This window comes from Ovis aries, chromosome 3 (genome assembly GCF_016772045.2).
Source record: "Ovis aries strain OAR_USU_Benz2616 breed Rambouillet chromosome 3, ARS-UI_Ramb_v3.0, whole genome shotgun sequence".
NCBI classification, from domain to species: domain Eukaryota; kingdom Metazoa; phylum Chordata; class Mammalia; order Artiodactyla; family Bovidae; genus Ovis; species Ovis aries.
The window spans coordinates 111,443,349-111,464,497 of record NC_056056.1 but is presented as its reverse complement, the minus strand read 5'-3'; positions in this window follow the sequence as shown (position 1 = coordinate 111,464,497).

Here is a 21,149-nt window from a genome sequence, read left to right as displayed (position 1 = left end):
AACACGTGGGAACTGCTTCCGCATTGTTTCCATTTTTGCTTGCCATGTGGCACCAAACATGAACAGTTTCTGGGGGTTGCAGTTTAGGAGTAGCTTTCTAGACTTCCTCACAGCCAGCAGCTGTAGAAAAATACCGTTGCTAGCATTTCTTACACAGAATCAGCCAGATCTGGGCATTGCTCTAGGACTGTTTTTACAGAACCCTCATCCATTCTGTCAGCTACATTATTTGCTTTAATAAATACTTTCTCTGCTTAACCTTGTCCCAGTGGCTTATTCTGTATCCACCAAAGAATCCTGACTCTTTTTTTCGGGAGTGCCTAGTGGCTTGTGGGATCTTAGCTTCCCAAACAGGGGTTGAACCCAGGCCCTGGGCAGTGAAAGCCCTGAGTCCTAACTACTGGACCACAGAGAATTCCCAGGAATCTTGGCTTTTTGAAAAGGAAAACCAACACCTATCAGTCCGCTTCAGAAGAGGCCCTCCAGCTTTTAACCTTTTGGTGTACTTCTTTCAGTGTTTTGTGTTCATATAGATACATTCACATACATATATATGTTTTTTTAATATATATGTAAAATACACATTCAGAAATTTGTTAAAATTATGTGGGCATAATTTTGATTCTGGGAAAAACTGAGGGTCAGAAGGGAAGGGTACAACAGAAGATGAGATGGTTGGATGGCATCACTGACTCAATGGATATGAGTTTGAGCAAGCTCCGGGAGATAGAGAAGGACAGGGAGGCCTGGCGTGCTGCAGTCCATTGGGTCGCAAAGAGTCGGACATGACTTAGTGACTGAACAACAGCAACATATGCAGAAATTTGTTAAATGTGGGCATAATTTCATGCAATTTAGTATACTGTTTTTTTCTCTACTTACCACTATTTCATAAGTACATTTTTGGTCACTATGACTTTTCATAAAGATTTTGAGGGCTGTACAATGTTTCCTCAAATCATTATGAGTGCCTCATAACATTAAATAACAAATTATTGTTGGACATTCAGATTCTTTTTTATTTCTCTTCATTATAAACAATGTTGCTGTGGATATCTTTATATATAAACCATATATAGTAGGATTGATTCATAGAAATAGAATTACTGAGTAACAAGATATGAGTGTTTTAAAGATTTCACATAGAGAATGTCCAGTTACCCTCAGAACTTGTACTAATTTGCACTTCCATCATTATCATATGGACATTAAGACAATATAGTGTCTTTATAATTTATTTATTCTTTTATTGAAGGATAATTGCTGTAAAGAATTTTGCTGTTTTCTGTCAAACCTCAACATGAATCAGCCATAGGCGTACATATATCTCCTCCCTGTTAAACCTCCCTCCCGTCTCCCTCCCCACTCCACCCCTCTAGGTTGATACAGAGCCCCTGTTTGAGTTTCCTGAGCCATACAGCAAATTCCCATTGGCTATCTATTTTACATATGGTAATGTAAGTTTCCATGTTACTCTTTCACTACATCTCACCTTCTCCTCCCCTCTCCCCATGTTCATAAATCTATTCTCTGTCTGTTTCTCCACTGCTTCCCTGCAAATGATTTCTTCAGTACCATTTTTCTAGACTCCATATATATGCATTAGAATATGATATTTATTTTTCTCTTTCTGACTTACTTCACTCTGTATAATAGTTCTAGGTTCATCTACCTTATTAGAATTGACTCAAAGGTGTTCCTTTTTATGGCTGAGTAATATTCCATTTGTGTATATGTAACACAACTTCTTTATCCATTCATCTGTCCATGGACATCTAGGTTGCTTCCATGTTCTAGCTATTGTAAACAGTACTGCAGTGAACAATCGGATACATGTGTCCTTTTCAATTTTTGTTTTCTTGGGGTATATGCCTAGGAGTGGGATTGCTGGGTCATATCATGGAAAAAGCAAGAGAGTTCCAGAAAAACATCTATTTCTGCTTTATTGACTACACCAAAGCCTTTGACTGTGTGGATCACAATAAACTGTGGAAAATTCTGGAGGAACTGTAAAGATGGCGGAGGAATAGGACGGGAAGACCACTTTCTCCCTCACAAATTCCTCAAAAGAACATTTCAACGCCAAGCAAACTCCACAAAACAACTTCCGTAGGCTGGCAGAGGACATCAGGCAACCAGAAAAGCAGACCATTGTCTTCAAAAACAGGTAGGAAAAAATATATAAGATGAAAAAGGAGACAAAGGAGGTGGGGAGGGAGCTCCATCCCGGGAAGGGAAGCCCGTCCCGGGAAGGGAATTTTAAGAAGAGAGGTTTCCAAACACCAGGAAACACTCTCCCTGCCGAGTCTGTGGCGAGCCTTGGAAACACAGAGGGCAACGTAACAGGAAGGAAAAATAAATAAATAATTAAAACCAACGGATTACAAGCCCACCAGTAACTCCCCCAGTGGAAAAGCAGCACAGACTCCTGCATCCGCCACTGGGAAGTGGGGGCTGGGCAGGGAGGCACGGGAGGCGCCGGCTACAGAGCTTTGTAAGAATCGGGCAGGAACGCCCCACGCGCAACCAGAACGATCTAACTTGGGCTAGCAACCCAGACTGTGGGATAGCTACCACTCGAAAAGCTCGAACATAAGACACCTCCAGGACCGAGCACAGAACAAAGGACGGAACGGAAAAAGCCGGCTGCAGACCATCCCCCGCCGGGGACAGGCAGCCAGAGCCGTAAGGGCTGGAAAGGGGCAATTGCAGACCCGGAGAGACTTTACTTACCTAACTGCAAGCAGGCTTCTTTGCTAAGACTTCTGGGGGTGCTGGACAGTCACAATCTGCCTCACGGAGGGCGCCAGCAGTCCACCCAGAAAGCTGAGCAGCAGCGGCAGAAAAGGTGACAAGCTGCGGCGATCACGCTCGCCAAACTCCTGAGCTACTCGAACCTGGGAAGGGCACAAAGCGCAGTCCCAACCGAATCTGGCGGCTTCGACCGGGGAAGTGCACGCAGCCTAGGGCCGGCCCCAGACGGTTCCCGGCTGAGCATCCTAGAGCCGGAGCGGTTTGTGCGCCGTGAGAAGGGACAGGTCCAGCAGGGCTGAGACACTGTGTGCACACGACAGCGCTATTTGTTTGCAGCATCCCCCCTCCCCACAGTGCGACTGAACTAGTGAGCCTAAAAAACCAGTAAACAGAAGAAGTTAAACAGAGGGAACCACCTTGGAAGTGATCCCACACGGCCCACAACATCAGAGAAGGGCTAGATATATTTTTACTATTTTTAAAATCATTCCTTTTTTTTTTGTTTGTTTTTGTTTTTTCTTTTTTTCTAACTTTTTTTAAATTGCTAAGTCTTCTATTTCTCCTCTAATTTTATTTCTATAACCTATTATTACTATTTAAAAAAAGACTTTTTTTTTTTTTTTAGGCAAACATCATATAAAGTCTTTGGATGGTTGTTGGTGGTTTGTTTTTTTAAAAATAATTCTTTTTTTTCTTTCTTCCTTTTTCATTCTGCTTCTTTTCTTTAATATTGTATTTTTGAAAATCCAACCTCTACTCTAGATTTTCAATCTTTGCTCTTAGGTTTTTGTTGTCAATTTTGTACATTTAAAAACCCAAACTTCACTACCCAAGTTTTCCTGAGAATGAGATTACCGGCTTGACCACTCTCTCCTCCTTTGGTCTCTCCTTTTTCTCCACCAGGTGGCCTCTGTCTCTTTTCTCCCTCATCTCTTCTCTATCCAACTCTGTGAATCTCTGTGTGTTCCAGACGGTGGAGAACACCTAAGGAACTGGTTACTGGCAGGATTTGTCTCACTTCTTCTCATTCCTCTCTCTTATCCTCCTGGCCACCTCTGTCTACTTCCTCCCTCTCCTCTTCCCCGTATAACTCCATAAATACCTCTGAGCGGTCCAGACTATAGAGCGCACATAAGGAAGTGACTATGGGCTAGCTTGCTCTCTCCTCTTTTGATCTCACCGCATCTCATTCCAGTTACCTCTAACTACCCCCTCCATCTTCTCTTCTCCTTGTAACTCAGTGAACCTCTCTGGGTGTCCCTCAATGTGGAGAAACTTTTCATCTTTAACCTAGATGTTTTATCATTGGTGCTGTATAGATGGAGAAGTCTAGAGGCTACTGTAAAAATAAAACTGAAAACCAGGATCAGGAGGCTTAAATCCAAAGCCTGAAAACATTAGAGAACTCTTGAATTCAGGGAACATTAAGCAAAAGGAGCTCATCAAATGCCTTCATACCTACACCAAAACCAAGCTCCACCCAAGGGCCAACAAGTTCCAAAACAAGACATACCACTCAAATTCTCCAGCAACACAGGAACACTCCCCTGAGCTTCAATATACAGGCAGCTCAAAATTATTCCAAAACCTTTGATGTCTCATAACCCATTACTGGTCACTCCACTGCACTCCAGAGAGAAGAAACCCAGCTCCACCCACCAGAACTCCAACACAAGCCTTCCTAACCAGGAAACCTTGACAAGCCACTGATAGAACCCCACCCACAGTGAGGAAGCTCCATAATAAAGAGAACTCCACAAATTACCAGAATATAAAAAGGCCACCCCAAACGCAGCAATATAACCAAGATGAAGAGACAGAGGAATACTCAGCAGGTAAAGGAACAGGAGAGTTGCCCATCAAACCAAACAAAAGAGGAAGAAGTAGGGAATCTACCTGAGAAGGAATTTCGAATATTGATAGTGAAAATGATCCAAAATCTTGAAATCAAAATGGAATCACAGATAAATAGCCTAGAGACAAGGATTGAGAAGATGCAAGAAAGGTTTAACAAGGACCTAGAAGAAATAAAAAAGAGTCAAAATATAATGAATAACGCAATAAATGAGATCAGAAACACTCTGGAGGCAACAAATAGTAGAATAACAGAGGCAGAAGATAGGATTAGTGAAATAGAAGATAGAATGGTAGAAATAAATGAATCAGAGAGGAAACAAGAAAAATGAATTAAAAGAAATGAGGACAATCTCAGAGACCTCCAGGACAATATGAAATGCTCCAACATTCGAATTATAGGAGTCCCAGAAGAAGAAGACAGAAAGAAAGATCATGAGAAAATCCTTGAGGAGATAATAGTTGAAAACTTCCCTAAAATGGGGAAGGAAATAATCACCCAAGTCCAAGAAACACAGAGAGTTGCAAATAGGATAAACCCAAGGCGAACACCCCAAGACACATATTAATCAAATTAACAAAGATCAAACACAAAGAACAAATATTAAAAGCAGCAAGGGAAAAACAACAAAGAACACATAAGGGGATTCCCATAAGGATAACAGCTGATCTTTCAATAGAAATTCTTCAGGCCAGGAGGGAATGGCAAGACATACTTAAAGTGATGAAAGACAATAACCTACAGCCCAGATTACTGTACCCAGCAAGGATCTCATTCAAATACGAAGGAGAAATCAACAGCTTTACAGACAAGCAAAAGCTGAGAGAATTCAGCACCACCAAACCAGCTCTCCAACAAATTCTAAAGGATATTCTCTAGACAGGAAACACAAAAAGGGTGTATAAACCCAAACTCAAAACAATAAAGTAAATGGTAATGGGATCATACTTATCAATAATTACCTTAAACGTAAATGGGTTGAACGCCCCAACCAAAAGGCAAAGACTGGCCGAATGGATACAAAAACAAGACCCTTCTATATGCTGCTTACAAGAGACCCATCTCAAAACAAGGGACACATACAGACTGAAAGTGAAGGGCTGGAAAAAGATATACCACGCAAATAGAGACCAAAAGAAAGCAGGAGTGGCAATACTCATATCCGATAAAATAGACTTTAAAACAAAGGCTGTGAAAAGAGACAAAGAAGGCCACTACATAATGATCAAAGGATCAATCCAAGAAGAAGATATAACAATTATAAATATATATGCACCCAATATAGGAGCACCGCAATATGTAAGACAAATGCTAACAAGTATGAAAGGGGAAATCAACAATAACACAATAATAGTGGGAGACTTTAATACCCCACTCACACCTATGGACAGATCAACTAAACAAAATTAACAAAGAAACGCAAACTTTAAATGATACATTAGATCAGTTAGACCTAATTGATATCTATAGGTCATTTCACCCCAAAACAATGAATTTCACCTTTTTTCAAGTGCTCATGGAACCTTCTCCAGGATAGATCACATCCTGGGCCATAAATCTAAACTTGATAAATTCAAAAAATCGAAATCATTCCAAGCATCTTTTCTGACCATAATGCATTAAGATTAGATCTCAATTACAGGAGAAAAACTATTAAAAATTCCAACATATGGAGGTTGAACAACACACTTCTGAATAACCAACAAATCACAGAAAAAATCAAAAAAGAAATCAAAATATGCATAGAAACGAATGAAAATGAAAACACAACAACCCAAAACCTGTGGGACACTATAAAAGCAGTGCTAAGAGGAAAGTTCATAGCAATACAGGCATACCCGAAGGAACAAGAAAAAAGTCAAATAAATAACCTAAAGCAACTAGAAAAGGAAGAAGTGGAGAACCCCAGAGTTAGTAGAAGGAAAGAAATCTTAAAAATTAGGGCAGAAATAAATGCAAAAGAAACAAAAGAGACCATAGCAAAAATCAACAAAGCCAAAAGCTGGTTCTTTGAAAGGATAAATAAAATTGACAAACCATTTTTGACAAACTCATCAAGAAGCAAAGAGAGAAAAATCAAATCAATAAAATTAGAAATGAAAATGGAGAGATCACAACAGAACACAGAAATACAAAGGATCATAAGAGACTACTATTAGCAGTTATATGCCAATAAAATGGACAACGTGGAAGAAATGGACAAATTCTTAGAAAAGTACAATTTTCCAAAACTGAACCAGGAAGAAATAGAAAATCTTAACAGACCCATCACAAGCACGGAAATTGAAACTGTAATCAGAAATCTTCCAGCAATCAAAAGCCCAGGTCCAGACGGCTTCACAGCTGAATTCTACCAAAAATTTCGAGAAGAGCTAACATCTATCTTACTCAAACTCTTCCAGAAAATTGCAGAGGAAGGTAAACTTCCAAACTCATTCTATGAGGCCACCATCACCCTAATACCAAAACCTGACAAAGATGTCACAAAAAAAGAAAACTACAGGCCAATATCTCTGATGAACATAGATGCAAAAATCCTCAACAAAATTCTAGCAGTCAGAATCCAACAACACATTAAAAAGATCATACACCATGACCAAGTGGGCTTTATCCCAGGGATGCAAGGTTTCTTCAATATCTGCAAATCAATCAATGTAATTCACCACGTTAACAAACTGAAAAATAAAAACCATATGATTATCTCAATAGATGCAGAGAAGGCCTTTGACAAAATTCAACATCCATTTATGATAAAAACTCTCCAGAAAGCAGGAATAGAAGGAACATACCTCAACATAATAAAAGCTATATATGACAAACCCACAGCAAACATTATCCTCAATGGTGAAAAATTGAAAGCATTTCCCTTAAAGTCAGGAACAAGACAAGGGTGCCCACTTCCACTGCTACTATTCAACATAGTTCTGGAAGTTTGGGCCACAGCAATCAGAGCAGAAAAAGAAATAAAAGGAATCCAAATTGGAAAAGAAGAAGTAAAACTCTCACTGTTTGTAGATGACATGATCCTCTACATGGAAAACCCTAGAGACCCCACCAGAAAATTACTAGAGCTCATCAATGAATATAGTAAAGTTGCAGGATATAAAATCAACACACAGAAATCCCTTGCATTCCTATACACTAATAATGAGAAAGTAGAAAAAGAAATTAAGGAAACAATTCCATTCACCATTGCAACGAAAAGAATAAAATACTTAGGAATATATCTACCTAAAGAAATTAAAGACCTATATATAGAAAACTATAAAACACTGATGAAAGAAATCAAAGAGGACACTAATAGATGGAGAAAATATATCATGTTCATGGATCGGAAGAATCAATATAGTGAAAATGAGTACACTACCGAAAGCAATTTACAAATTCAATGCAATCCCTATCAAGCTACCAGCCATATTTTTCACAGAACTAGAACAAATAATTTCAAGATTTGTATGGAAATACAAAAACCTCGAATAGCCAAAGCAATCTTGAGAAATAAGAATGGAACTGGAGGAATCAACTTGCCTGACTTCAGGCTCTACTACAAAGCCACAGTCATCAAAACAGTATGGTGTTGGCACAAAGACAGACATATAGATCAGTGGAACAAAATAGAAAGCCCAGAGATAAATCCACACACATATGGACACCTTATCTTTGACAAAGGAGGCAAGAATATACAATGGAGTAAAGACAATCTCTTTAACAAGTGGTGCTGGGAAAACTGGTTAACCACTTGTAAAAGAATGAAATTAGATCACTTTCTAACACCGCACACAAAAATAAACTCAAAATGGATGAAAGATCTAAATGTAAGACCAGAAACTATAAAACTCCTTGAGGAGAACATAGGCAAAACACTCTCAGACATAAATCACAGCAGGATCCTCTATGATCCACCTCCCAGAATGCTGGAAATAAAAGCAAAAATAAACAAATGGGATCTAATTAAAATTAAAAGCTTCTGCACAACGAAGGAAAGTATAAGCAAGGTGAAAAGACAGCCTTCTGAATGGGAGAAAATAATTGCAAACAAAGCAACTGACAAACAACTAATCTCAAAAATATACAAGCAACTTATGCAGCTCAATTCCAGAAAAATAAACGACCCAATCAAAAAATGGGCCAAAGAACTAAATAGACATTTCTCCAAAGAAGACATACGGATGGCTAATAAACACATGAAAAGATGCTCAACATCACTCATTATTAGAAAAATGCAAATCAAAACCACAATGAGGTACCACTTCACACCAGTCAGAATGGCTGCGATCCAAAAATCTGCAAGCAATAAATGCTGGAGAGCGTGTGGAGAAAAGGGAACCCTCCTACACTGTTGGTGGGAATGCAAACTAGGACAGCCACTATGGAGAACAGTGTGGAGATTCCTTAAAAAATTGCAAATAGAACTACCTTATGACCCAGCAATCCCACTTCTGGGCATAGATACCAAAGAAACCAGAATTAAAAGAGACACATGTACCCCAATGTTCATCGCAGCACTGTTTATAATAGCCAGGACATGGAAACAACCTAGATGTCCATCAGCAGATGAATGGATAAGAAAGCTGTGGTACATTTACACAATGGAGTATTACTCAGCCATTAAAAAGAATTCATTTGAATCAGTTCTGATGAGATGGATGAAACTGGAGCCGATTATACAGAGTGAAGTAAGCCAGAAAGAAAAACACCAATACAGTATACTAACACATATATATGGAATTTAGAAAGATGGCAATGACGACCCTGTATGCAAGACAGCAAAAAAGACACAGATATGTATAACGGACTTTTGGACTCAGAGGGAGAGGGAGAGGGAGAGGGTGGGATGATTTGGGAGAATGGCATTCTAACATATATACTATCATGTAAGAATTGAATCGCTAGTCTATGTCTGACGCAGGGTGCAGCATGCTTGGGGCTGGTGCATGGGGATGACCCAGAGAGATGTTATGGGGAGGGAGGTGGGAGGGGGGTTCATGTTTGGGAACGCATGTAAGAATTAAAGATTTTAAAATTAAAAAAATAAAAAAATTAAAAATTAAAAAAAATAAAATAAAAAAATAAACTGTGGAAAATTCTGAAAGAGATGGGAATACCAGACCACCTAACCTGCCTCTTGAGAAATCTGTATGCAGGTCAGGAAGCAACAGTTAGAACTGGACATGGAAAACAGACTGGTTCCAAATAGGAAAAGGAGTACGTCAAGGCTGTATATTGTCACCCTGCTTATTTAACTTATATGCAGAGTACATCATGAGAAACACTGGACTGGAAGAAACACAAGCTGGAATCAAGATTGCCGGAAGAAATATCAATCACCTCAGATATGCAGATGACACCACCCTTATGGTAGAAAGTGAAGAGGAGCTAAAAAGCCTCTTGATGAAAGTGAAAGAGGAGAGTGAAAAAGTTGGCTTAAAACTCAACATTCAGAAAACGAAGATCATGGCATCTGGTCCCATCACTTCATGGCAAATAGATGGGGAAACAGTGGAAACAGTGTCAGACTTTATTTTGGGGGGCTCCAAAATCATTGCAGATGGTGATTGCAGCCATGAAATTAAAAGACGCTTACTCCTTGGAAGAAAAGTTATGATCAACCTAGATAGTATACTCAAAAGCAGAGGCATTACTTTGCCAACAAAGGTCCGTCTAGTCAGGGGTATGGTTTTTCCAGTGGTCATGTATGGATGTGAGAGTTGGACTGTGAAGAAGGCTGAGCACCGAAGAATGGATGCTTTTGAACTGTGGGGTTGGAGAAGACTCTTGAGAGTCCCTTGGACTGCAAGGAGATCCAACCAGTCCATTCTGAAGGAGATCAACCCTGGGATTTCTTTGGAAGGAATGATGCTAAAGCTGAAACTCCAGTACTTTGGCCACCTCATGCGAAGAGTTGACTCATTGGAAAAGACTTTGATGGTGGGAGGGATTGTGGGCAGGAGAAGAAGGGGATGACAGAGGATTAGATGGCTGGATGGCATCACCAACACGATGGACGGGAGTCTGAGTGAACTCCTGGAGTTGGTGATGGACAGAGAGGCCTGGCATGCTGCGATTCATGAGGTCGCAAAGAGTTCGACACGACTGAGCAACTGAACTGAACTGAACTGATGGTGGTTTTATTCCTAGTTTTTTAAGGAATCTCCATACCATCTTCCATAATGGCTGTATCAGTTTATATTCCCACCAAGAGTGCAAGAGAGTTCCTCTTTCTCCACATCCATAATTTATTGTCTGTAGACTTTTTGATGATGGCTGTTTTGATAGATGTGAGGTGATATCTCATTATAGTTTTGATTTGCATTTCTCTAATAATGAGAGACATTGAACATCTTTTCATGTATTTGTTAGCCATCTATATATCTTATTTGGAGAAATGTCTGTTTAGGTCTTTTCCCCACTTTTGATTGGGTTGTTTTTTCTGGCATTGAGTTGTATGAGCTGCTGGTATATTTTGGAAATTAATCCCTGGTCAGTTTTTTCATTTGCTATTATTTTCTCCCATTCTGAGGGTTTTCTTTTCACCTTGCTTATAGTTTTCTTTGCTGTGCAAAAACTTTTAAGTTTAATCAGGTCCCACTTATTTACTTTTGTTTTCATTTCTGTTACTCTGGGAGGTGGGTCATAGAGGATCTTGCCTTGATTTATGTCATCGAGTGTTCTGCCTGTTTTCCTCTAACAGTTTTATAGTTTCTGGTCTTACATTTATATCTTTCATCCATTTTGAGGTTATTTTTGTGTATGGTGTTAGGAAGTATTCTAATTTCATTCTTTTACATGTAGCTGTCCAGTTTTCCCAGCATCATTTATTGACAAGGCTGTGTTTGCCCCATTGTATGTTCTTGTCTCCTTTGTCAAAAATAAGGTACCCATAGGTGCATGAGTTTATTTCTGGGCTTTCTATCTTGTTCCATTGGTCTATATTTCTGTTTTTGTGCCAGTACCATACTGTTTTGATTACTGTTTGCAGTATCATCTGAAGTCAGGAAGCTTGACTCCTCCAGCTCTATTCTTTCTCAAGACTACCTTTTCTATTTGGGGTCTTCTTTGCTTCCATATGAATTGTGAAATTTTTTGTTCTAGTTCTGTGAAAAATGCCATTGGTAATTTGATAGGGATCGCATTGACTCTGTAGATTGCATTTGGTAGTATAGTCATTTTCACAATATTGATTCCTCCTACCCTGGAACATGGAATATCTCTTCATCTGTTTAGGTCATCTTTGATTTCTTTCATCAGTGTCTTATAATTTTGTGTGTACAGTTCTTTTGTCTCCTTAGGTAAGTTTATTTCTAGATATTTAATTCTTTTTGTTGTAATAGTGAATGGGATTGATTCCTTAATTTTGCTTTCTGATTTTTCATTGTTAGTATATAGAAATGCAAGTGATTTCTGTGTACTGATCTTGTATCCTGCAGCTTTGCTAAATTCACTCATTAGCTTTAGTAATTTTCTGATGCTATCTTTAGGGTTTTCCATGTATAATATCATGTCATCTGCAAACAGTGAGAGGTTTACTTCTTCTTTTCCAATTTGGATTCATTTCTTTTTCTTCTCTGATTGCTGTAGCTAGGACTTCCAGAACTATGTTGAATAATAGTGGTGAAAGTGGACATCCTTGTCTTGTTCCTGATCTTAGGGGGAATTCTTTCAGCTTTTCACCATTGAGATTAATGTTTGCTGTAGGCTTATCATATATGCCCTTTACTAGTTGAGGTCAGTTACTTCTATGCCCATTTTTTGAAGAGTTTTAATTATAAATAGGTGCTGAATTTTGTGAAAGACTTTTTCTGCATCTGTTGAGATCATCATATGGTTTTTATCTTTCAATTTGTTAATATGGTACATCACATTGATTGATTTGTGTAAGGACCATATAGTATCTTAAGCATCAGAGCTATGTGTTATATGTACCTGTTTGTGCATATTGTCAAAGAGAACCAGAGCCAGACACTAGTTAAGGCAGTAAAGATAGATTTAATTTGGAAACAATTGCAATGGGGGAAAAAAACTAGTTTTTTTTCTGTCATTTTAATTTACCCTTTATTATTGGAGATTGAATTATTTTTTACATATTCATGTATCTACCATTGTTTTGAATTCTTTTCCCATTTAGGTTGCTACTTAACATCGAGCAGAGTTCCTTGTGCTCGACAGTAGGTCCTTATTGGTTATTCATTTTAAATATAGCAGTGTGTACATGTCAATCCCAAACTCCCTAACTATCCCTTCTTTCCACCCTTCTATCCTGGTAACCATTAATCCATTCTCCAAGTCTGTGAATCTGTTTCTGTTTTGTAAATAAGTTCATTTGCATCATTTTTTAAAGGTTCCACATATAAGCAGTATAATATGACATTTGTCTTTCTCTCTCTGACTTCACTCAGTATGACAATCTCTAGTTCCACCTATGTTGCTGCAAATGGCGTTATTTAATTCTTTTTAATGGCTCAGTAATTTCCCATTGTATATATGTACCACATCTTTTTATTCATTCCTTTGTTGATGGACATTTGGTTTGCATTCACGAAGAGACTTTAGTTTAGCACTGGGTTCAGTTCAGAACAAGTCAGCCAAAATTTATAGCCAAGGAACAGAGTTGGTGTGGCAGGGAGAGATTTGGAGGATGGAAAATCACTAGTAGCAGGCCAGAGTGATCAAGTATCAAGGGTGGGAGAGGAGATATTTAATGAGCTATTAAGAGCAATCAAATCCAAAGAGTAGCAGAAATTTTCTCTAAACTGATTTGGTAGGATTTTCCTCGAAATTGGGCAAAGCACAGTTGACAAGGATGGAGAAAAGTGTGCAAAGTCAAGGCCCCCCATGAGGAACAGGGTTTAGAGAAGTCTGACTAAGAGTTTGGTCAGGAAGAGTGTCTTATCAATATGCATATTTGACTACTTCCTGTTTTGTCTTCCTTTCTACACTAGATTTTAGTTTATCATCTCAACTTTAGCTGACTTTGATGCATATTTTGCTCAAAAAGAAGGCCACAGTGGAATTTCTAAATTTCACCTTTGTATTATATGTCAAGAGAGACAGAATGCAGAGTTATTAGCACTGGGATCAATTCTACTCATACTTAAACAGAGTGGCCACTTTTAAAAGTATGAATTCAAAGATGATGTTAAGATAAGAACTGAGTAACATACATTTTAAACTCTCATAACTGAGGGGCTTCTCAGGTGGTGCTAGTGGTAAAGAACTCGCCTGCTAATGAAGGAGATGTAAACAACATGGGAGCGATTCCTGGGTTGGGAAGATCCCCTGGAATAGGGCATGATAACCCACTCCAGTATTTTTGCCTGGAGAACTCCATGGACAGAGGAGCCTGGCAGTCTACAGTCCATAAGGTCACAAAGAGTCTTACTCGACTGAAGTGACTTACAGCACAAAAAAGCTGCACTTGTCTATCTACGAATATTTCTAAACACTTTCTTTAGCATACATGTTTTGAGGAAGAAACATTTACTGAAGGTTCACGTCCTCTTATGCTTCTTAATTTGAGAAATAGTCCAAATATGAGTTGACTCAACTTCAGCATAAAAAGCTGCCTGGTACTTCCTTTTCTGTTTCTCTATGGAGTAATGCTGTTCTGAGTTCGTAAGGCAAGAGAGAAGTTCTTACTGTGTACTCCATTAAGTTCCTTCAGGGCCTCTCTGCTGGGGTGACCTCAGAGAATGACTCATACACTTCAGTGGTTATGCTACTAGTTTCTTACTAATTGAGCAAAGATCTCTGTACACACTGCAAATTGTGTGCAGGAAAATCAGACGCTATGTGGAGAGGCTGAGAGAGCTGGCACTGTGTCTTTATTTTCTGCCTTTAGCTTCTGCACTGCCCAAGACTGGGGAAGCCTAATAACTGCATGCTGGACTATTCCTCTTAGTCCAAGAGGGATCTATCTTCTGTCAGTTCACTACGGTCCATTGACAAGACAGAGACCCATGACCCTTCACCTTATACTTTCTTCAGTATGGCATGGTGTGACCTGGCATGTTCTCAGTTAGGATTGAGTTCATTATGGTCCTGGAAACAGTGTATTATTAGCCACATTTGGGGGCCAGCATTAAGTAAGTTGCTCAAGTTCACACAGTTAGTAAATGAAAGAAGTGAATTAAACTCAGGTTTATCTCTCCTCTTTACACGGATGACTCACACATCTTGGTGTGTGGATCATTAGAATGTCCACACCGTAACAACTCATCACTGCTTTTAATCAACTCTTCCTAGTGTTTTAATCAGCAGAATTTTATTTCTCACAGTTTTGGAGACTGAGATGTCCCACCATCTGGGTGCCAGCTGATTCAGCTCCTGGAGAGGCCCTTTTCCTGGCTTGCAGAGGGTCACCTTCTCAAAGTGTCTTCATAGGCTGGAGAGGGAGAAAAAGAGAGAGAAGACACAGATCCCATCCTGGGGACCCAGTCTTCATGACCTCATCTAAATCGAGTTACTTCCCCAAAGTAATTACCTCCTAACCATCAAATTGGGGGTTAGGGCTTTAGCATGTGAATTCTGAGGGTTCACATTCAGTCAATACACCCTCTAATTCAGAATCTCCACCTCAAATCACACTAAGTAAACAGATGCCTACTTTGCTGTTGGAAAAGATGAGCTCTGAAGTTACAGCACTTGTAAGAGCTCAGTCTTTAAATCTGTGCTGTAGGGAGTTAGAACTACTAGCCACATGGGGCTAATGAGCACTTGAAATGTGGCTAATCTAAACTGAGATGTATTTGAAATGCAAAACACACATCCAGTTTTAAAGACTTAGTATGAAACGAAGGATGAAAAACATTTCCTTTATACTTCTAATACTGAGTATGTGTTGAAATGACAATATTTTGAATATGTTGATTAAATAAGGTTTATTATTAAAATTAATCTCGCCTGATTCTTTTTACTTTTTTTTAAATGAAGCTACAAGAAAATTCAAGATAACATATGTGGTTGCTTTTTATTTTTTAAGACAGTGATGTTTTAAGTAAATAACCTCATTAAGTAAGTAATGTAACATTAAGTAAGTAACATCATTAAGTAAGTAATGATGTTCAGTATGAATATACTAACACAGAAGTATGCACTGATAGAGTTAAGGAATATTATTACCTAGGAACTCTGTGTATAAAACCGTAATTACAAGAATATTTTATTTTTTATAATTCTCCAAATATATAATAAATTCTATTTTTTTATCAACATGAGATTAAAATTAGAACTTGGTGACAATGCTAGTTCGCTTCAAGTCAGAAGGGTCTATAGATTCTGTCCTAACATACTCTTACATAACAGTTAAAATATAGCATTCTTATTATTCAAGTGTTCATATCCAAACCACTACAGTTACCGGGTGACATAGGCCTACAGCAGGTATAACAGACATAAATTTGTTAATAAACTTATATACATTACTTTCAATTGGAGCATTCCTATTTCCTTATCATTAACATCTAATCCTTACACTTTGATTCTTCAAAAGAAAATTCCTTTTAAATAATCTCCCACATTTTATTTTGAATTCTTGGTCCTCATTTAACATGTTTTCCTTAAACAGTCCTTTTCTGATACAGTAGAGTTATCCTAAAATAATTGACATGGCTACATTTTCAAAATCACTATAAATTCTAACAGGATATAAATGTACTTTCTAAATCAATAAACATCCAGAAATGAATAAATATTAATAGATGAGTGTTTGTGTAGTGCTTACTTTATACTGAGTAATGCTGCTAGGTTTAGTTATTCATGAGTTAAACTTGTTAGGCATCTAAATATGACCTGATGTTTTCATGTAGGAATACAAGGTATAAATGGTCAAAGGGATAATGGAGCCAATATAATCTTATAGCATTGAGACTTATCCAAAGTTTGCACTATTCACATAGCTACACATTTCAGCCTAGTTAATTTCTCAATTCTGAGAAGGAAATTATCTTGAACTTGCTGTACCCTAAGGAAATGGTGCTTTCAACAGCAATTTAGTTGCTTCCTTTGAATTTTTTTCCTGGCTTTTTTTTGGGGGGAGTTTCACTGCTAAAGCAACTTCTAAAACATTTTTTGTTAGTTGTGGTTCTGGGTAACTATGTTATGTTTTTATTACAGGCATTATATGATTATTTGATTTCTTAGAGTATGCAACTTTTTTTGGGGTGTTAGTTCTAAAAGGTCTTGGAGGCCTTCATAGAACCATTCAACTTTAGCTTCTTCAGTGTTACTGGTTGGGGCATAGGTTTGGATTACTGTGATATTGAATGGTTTGCCTTGGAGACTAAGAGATCATTCTGTCATTTTTGCGATTGCATCCAAGTACTGCATTTCGGACTCTTTTGTTGACCATGATGGCTACCCCATTTCTTCCAAGGGATTCCTGCCCACAGTAGTAGATATAATGGTCATCTGAGTCAAATCCACCCATTCCAGTCCATTTTAGTTTGCTGATTCCTACAATGTTGACGTTCACTCTTGCCATCTCCTATTTGCCACTGCCAATTTGCCTTGATTCATGGACCTAACATTCCAGGTTCCTATGCAATATTGCTCTTTATAGCATCAGACCTTGCTTCTATCACTAGTCACATCCACAGCTGGGTATTGTTTTTGCTTTGGCTCCATCCCTTCATTCTTTCTGGAGTTATTTCTCCACTGATCTCCAGTAGCATATTGGGCACCTACCGACCTGGGGAGTTCCCCTTTCGGTATCCTATCATTTTGCCTTTTCATACTGTTCATGGGGTTCTCAAGGCAAGAATACTGAAGTGGTTTGCCATTTCGTTCTCCAGTGGACCACATTCTGTCAGATCTCTCCACCATGACCCACCCGTCTTGGGTGGCCCCACATGGCATGGCTTAGTTTCATTGAATTAGACAAGGCTGTGGTCCATGTGATCAGATTGGCTAGTTTTCTGTGATTATGGTTTCAGTGTGTCTGCCCTCTGATGCCCTCTTGCAACACCTACCATCTTACTTGGATTTCTCTTACCTTGGATGTGGGGTATCTCTCCATGGCTACTCCAGCAAACCACAGCTGCTGCTCCTTACCTTGGATGAGAGGTATCTCTTCATGGCCTCCCCACCTGACCTTGAACATGAAGGAGCTCCTCTAGGCTGGAATGCAAAAGTAGGAAGTCAGGAAACACCTGGAGTAACAGGCAAATTTGGCCTTGGAGTATGGAATGAAGCAGGGCAAAGGCTAATAGAGTTTTGCCAAGAGAATGCACAGTCATAGCAAACACCCATTCCAACAACACAAGAGAAGACTCTACACATGGACATCACCAGATGGTCAACACTGAAATCAGATTGATTATATTCTTTGCAGCCAAAGATGGAGAAGCTCTATACAGTCAGCAAAAACAAGAGCGGGAGCTGACTGTGGCTCAGATCATGAACTCCTTATTGCCAAATTCAGACTTAAATTGAAGAAAGTAGGGAAAACCACTAGACCATTCAGTTCAGTTCAGTTCAGTTCAGTACAGTAACTCAGTCACCTCCGATTCTTTGCAGCCCCATGAATTGCAGCACACCAGGCCTCCCTGTCCATCACTAACTCCCGGAGTTCACTCAGACTCACGTCCATCGAGTCGGTGATGCCATCCAGCCATCTCATCCTCTGTCGTCCCCTTCTCCTCCTGCCCCCAATCCCTCCCAGCATCAGAGTCTTCTCCAATGAGTCAACTCTTCGCATGAGGTGGCCAAAGTACTAGAGCTTCAGCTTTAGCATCATTCCTTCCAAAGAAATCCCAGGTCTGATCTCCTTCAGAAAGGACTGGTTGGATCTCCTCGTAGTCCAAGAGACTCTCAGGAGTCTTCTCCAACACCACAGTTCAAAAGCGTCAATTCTTTGGTGCTCAGCTTTCTTCACAGTCCAACTCTCACACCCACACATGACCACTGGAAAACCATAGCCTTGACTAGATGGACCTTTGTTGGCAAAGTAATGTCTCAGCTTTTCAGTATGCTCTCTAGGTTAGTCATAACTTTTCTTCCAAGGAGTAAGCGTCTTTTAATTTCATGGCTACAGTGACCATCTGCAGTGATTTTGGACCCCCCAAAACATAAAGTCTGACACTGTGTCCACTGTTTACCCATCTATTTCCCATGAAGTGATGGGACCAGATGCCATGATCTCAGTTTTCTGAATGTTGAGCTTTAAGCCAACTTTTTCACTCTCCTCTTTCACTTTCATCAAGAGGCTTTTAGTTCCTCTTCATTTTCTGCCATAACAGTGGTGTTATCTGAATATCTGAGGTTATTGATATTTCTCTTGGCAATCTTAATTCCAGCTTGTGTTTCTTCTAGCCCAGCATTTCTCATAATGTACTCTGCATATAAGTTAAATAAGCAGGGTGACAATATACAGCCTTGACGTACACCTTTTCCTATTTGGAACCAGTCTGTTGTTCCATGTCCAGTTTGAACTGTTGCTTCCTGACCTGCATATAGGTTTCTCAAGAGGCAGGTCAGGTGGTCTGGTATTCCCATCTCTTTCAGAATTTTCCGCAGTTTATTGTGATCCACACAGTCAAAGGCTTTGGCATAGTCAATAAAACAGAAATAGATGTTTTCAGGTATGACCTAAATCAAATCCCTTATGATTATACAGTGGAAGTGAGAAATAGATTTAAGGGACTAGATCTGATAGACAGAGTGCCTGATGAACTATGGACTGAGGCTCGTGACATTGTACAGGAGACAGGGATCAAGACCATCACCATGGAAAAGAAACGCAAGAAAGCAAAATGCTTGTCTAAGGAGGCCTTACAAATAGCTATGAAAAGAAGAGAAGCAAAAAGCAAAGGAGGAAAGGAAAGATATAAGCATCTGAATGCAGAGCTCCAAAGAATAGCAAGGAGAGATAAGAAAGCCTTCCTCAGTGATCAATGCAAAGAAATAGAGGAAAACAACAGAATGAGAAAGACTAGAGATCTCTTCAAGAAAATTGGAGATACCAAGGGAATATTTCATGCAAAGATGGGCTCAATAAAGGACAGAAATGGGATGGACCTAACAGAAGCAGAAGATATTAGGAAGAGGTGGCAAGAATACACAAAAGAACTGTACAAAAAACATCTTCACGACCAAGATAATCACGATGGTGTGATCACTCACCTAGAGCCAGACATCCTGGAATGGGAAGTCAAATGGCCCTAAAAAGCATCACTACGAACAAAGCTAGTGGAGGTGATGGAATTCCAGTTGAGCTGTTTCAAATCCTGAAAGATGATGGTGTGAAAGTGCTGCACTCAATATGCCAGCAAATTTGGAAAACTCAGCAGTGGCCACAGGACTGGAAAAGGTCAGTTTTCATTCTAATTCCAAAGAAAGGCAATGCCAAAGAATGCTCAAACTACCGCACAATTGCACTCATCTCACATGCTAGTAAAGTAATGCTCAAAATTCTCCAAGCCAGGCTTCTGCAATACATGAACCATGAACTTCCAGATGTTCAAGCTGGTTTCAGAAAAGGCAGAGGAACCAGAGATCAAATTGCCAACATCCGCTGCATCATGGAAAAAGCAAGAGAGTTCCAGGAAAACATCTATTTCTGCTTTACTGACTATGCCAAAGCCTTTGACTGTGTGGATCACAATAAACGGTGGAAAATTCTGAAAGAGATGGGAATACTAGACCACCTGACCTGCCTCTTGAGGAACCTATATGGAGGTCAGGAAGCAACAGTTCGAACTGGACATGGAACAACAGACTGGTTCCAAATAGGAAAAGGATTACATCAAGGCTGTATAATGTCACCCTGATTATTTAACTTATACACAGAGTACATCGTGAGAAACGCTGGGCTGGAAGAAGCACAAGCTGGAATCAAGATTGCCAAGAGAAATATCAATAACCTCAGATATGCAGATGACACCACCCTACGGCAGAAACTGAAGAGGAACTAAAAAGCCTCTTGATGAAAGTGAAAGAGGAGAGTGAAAAAGTTGGCTTAAAGCTGAACATTCAGAAAACGAAGATCATGGCATCCAGTCTCATCACTTCATGGTAAATAGATGGGGAAACAGTGGAAACAGTGTCAGACTATATTTTGGGGCTCCAAAATCACTTCAGATGGTGATTGCAGTCATGAAATTAAAAGATGCTTACTCCTTGGAAGGAAAGTTATGACCAACCTAGAGAGCATATTGAAAAGCTGAGACATTACTTTGCCAACAAAGATCCATCTAGTCAAGGCTATGGTTTTTCCTGTGGTCATGTATGGATGTTAGAGTTGGACTGTGCAGAAAGCTGAGCACCGAAGAATTGATGCTTTCAAACTGTGGTGTTGGAGAAGACTCTTGAGAGTCCCTTGGACTGCAAGGAGATCCAACCAGTCCATCCTAAAGGATATCAGTCCTGGGTGTTCAGAGGAAGGACTGATGCTAAAGCTGAAACTCCAGTACTTTGGCCACCTCATGCGGAGAGTTGACTCACTGGAAAAGACCCTGATGCTCAGAGGGCTTGGGGGCAGGAGGAAAAGGGGACAAAAGAGGCTGAGATGGCTGAGTGGTATCACCAACTCGATGGACGTGAGTCT